Here is a 2,895-nt window from a genome sequence, read left to right as displayed (position 1 = left end):
TGGTAGAATCTATTCCATAGATCTTTTGGTGGAGAACTTGGCTCCCAAATTCCATACTAGTGATACCTAGTCGGTGTGTCCAAATTGAGGGCCCCTCCCCGCCCTACCCCGTGTGGAGGGCCGAGAATGAAGTGGGAACAAGCCCCATACTAATCTAGGGGTGCCTTGAGCTTCTTCTCCATCTCCAAGCTGTGTGTGCATTCTTGCAAGCCTAACTCCAAAGGGGAGTGGGGGGGAGAGAGAGGGAGGCAACATGTTTATGCAATGCAACAATAACAATACTTTGGTTTAAAAAAAGGAGCCATTCACAGCAACCAACATCTAGTAGCTATAATTCACCTCAAATGTAAAAATAAAACTAGAGTGCTTCGTTAGCTATGTTCCATCGAATTGAGATCGAACAAAATATTGGAAACTGAAAGAGGATGAGAGAGAGAGAGAGAGAGAGAGAGATTTCACGAAAGAGTGTTAGATTTTTTTACTTGAGAGTGTTTGGGATACCGACCGTCGTGGTTTAGTCGTGTACCTCCGCATAAATTGGTTACCGATCGTAGTGCTTCAGAGGGGTACCTCGTATCAAAACCACAAGGAGTGTTAAGAGTTTTGTCAAGCTCAATGTTCATGATCATACAAGATGTCAATGTTATTAATTGTTTGTTGTTCCATTTTTATGTTTTAAAAAAAAGAAAACATGCAAGTCTCTTTGCATGGGGGAGTTTGGACATGAAGATCACTCTAGTATTATCATATAGTTCTCTCATGTTTCAAGGTACGACAATGCAGAGAAAATGTGGTCATGTGCCCTCCTTGGAATCACTTGTGCCTACTCTATAGGATTATGCATTCAAAACAATGTCACTGAGAAACATTCAAGTGGATGAGGAATTCTTTCTCAAGCATGGGATGTCTGTACAGGTAGAGAAAAGCACATTTTCTTATTTTTTAAGTGGACTTGGAAGTTTTCTAACTTCAGTAAATGTGGGTTCGTCTTTCTCTCATCATATGATGTAGCAAATGATCACACATACTTGTTGGTAGTATGTTGCAAGTACACGAGTAAAGGGAAAAGAGTGATGCTTACCAAGGATGACTATCATTGGAAGCAACGAGGGCCACCGGTGGTGAAAAAGAACAGTGACTATACCTTAAAGTATTTCACGTACAAAAAACGGAAAGGGAAGCAAATTGACATGGCTAAGCATCATGATGGGTGCATATATTTTATGGAAGAATGCACCGTAGACAGTGTCAAAGGTTACTGCTCGTAAAACTTCACAAAAGAACCATCACCCATGATAAACAAGTCAAAGGAAAACCTGCCACCGCTGATGGCGAACAATCTGTTGTTGCTGAGGTCACCGATGCGTGTTCGCAAAATACTATGTTATTAAATGGCGATGAGGTGGCTATTGACAATCTCATGTGGAATCTTTCGGCTTTTGAGGAGCTTCGTGTCCTGAGTGTGGACTCTTGGAATGCGCCGATTGCATGATTTGCTCCACAAGGGCAGGGCCAGCAAGCTCTATTTTGTTTTCAGCAGATGCGAAGCGAGGGCCTCTCTCCAGATGCAATCACGTACGCATGCATGAAGGCATGTAGCTCAACGCAAGAAACTGATATGGGCACAAAAAGTGCTTGAGGAGCTTCCTTTCCTGAATGTCGCCTCTTGAAATGCATTGATTACGTGATGTGCACAACAAGAACATGGCTATTGAAAGAAGATGTCATGCTTGGGATTGTCTTGGTCGATATGTATGCCAAATGTGGTGTGCTTGAGAGAGCACAAAAAGTGCTAGAGCAATTTTCTGTCCGGAATGTCGCCCCTTGGAATGCACTGATTGAGGGATGTGTGCAACAAGAGCAAAGAAAGCTCTAGGTTGGTTTTAGCGGATGCAAAGCAAGTATATCTCTCCAAATTCATTCAAGGCATGTGGCTCTACGCAAGTGCTCGAGGAGCTTCATGTCGTGAGTGTGGACTCTTGGAATGCATTGATTGCATGATTTGCTCCACAAGGACACGGCCAGAAAGCTCTATTTTGTTTTTAGCAGATGCCAAGCAAGGACTTCTCTCCCGATGCAATCATGTATGCATGCATGAAGCCATGTAGCTCTACACAAGAAGCTTGTATGGGCACAAAAATTCACAATTATATTGTTAGTCAGAGGCTGCAGGATGCATATGCTTGCACCTTGAAGGCCATTGACCTTTTGCAACGCCGTTGACATGGGTGAGAGAATTAATGAGCCCATACCTGGTCCGATGCTCTTGGGGAAGCGTATCATGCTCTAGGATGCTTTCAACGGATGCAAAGCAAGTGTATCTCTCCAAATTCAGCATCCTATACTTGTGTCTTGAAGGCTATGCTTACATCTTGAAGGCTTGTGGCTCTATGCAAGAGCTCAAGGAGCTTCCTTTTTGGAGTGTGGACTCTTGGAATGCTTCGCATCTGGCCTCTCTCTAGATGCAATCACCTAGGCATGCATCTTGAAGGCATGTGGCTCTACGCAACAAAAGTCATGCTTGTGACTGTCTTGGTGAATATGTATGCCAAATGTGGTGTGCTTGAGAGAGCACAGAAAGTGCTTAAGGAGCTTTCTATCCGGAATGTCGCCTCTTGGAATGCACTGATTGCGGGATGTGCGCAACAAGAGCAGGGGCAGACAGCTCTATGTTGTTTTCAGCGGATGCAAAGAAAGTATATCTCTCCTAATTCAATCAAGGCATGTGGCTCTACGCAAGTGCTCGAGGAGCTTCGTGTCCTGAGTGTGGACTCTTACAATGCGCTGATTGGATGATTTGCACCACAAGGGCAGGGCCAGCAAGCTCTATTCTATTTTCAGCAGATGCGAAGTGAGGGCCTCTCTCTAGATGCAATCACGTACGCATGCATGAAG

At 44.1% G+C, this 2,895-nt stretch overlaps 1 pseudogene; it reads left to right on the top strand.

Moving 5' to 3' along the window:
• Nucleotides 1–777: 777 nt before the first annotated feature.
• On the top strand, nt 778–1,492 carry LOC147462009 (uncharacterized; annotated as a pseudogene).
• The last annotated feature ends 1,403 nt before the right edge of the window (nt 1,493–2,895 follow it).

The sequence above is a fragment of the Adiantum capillus-veneris genome, chromosome 3, assembly GCF_014529385.1.
Source record: "Adiantum capillus-veneris isolate H3 chromosome 3, ASM1452938v2, whole genome shotgun sequence".
Taxonomy (NCBI): Eukaryota; Viridiplantae; Streptophyta; class Polypodiopsida; order Polypodiales; family Pteridaceae; genus Adiantum; species Adiantum capillus-veneris.
This window is presented reverse-complemented; position numbering and strand designations above follow the sequence as displayed.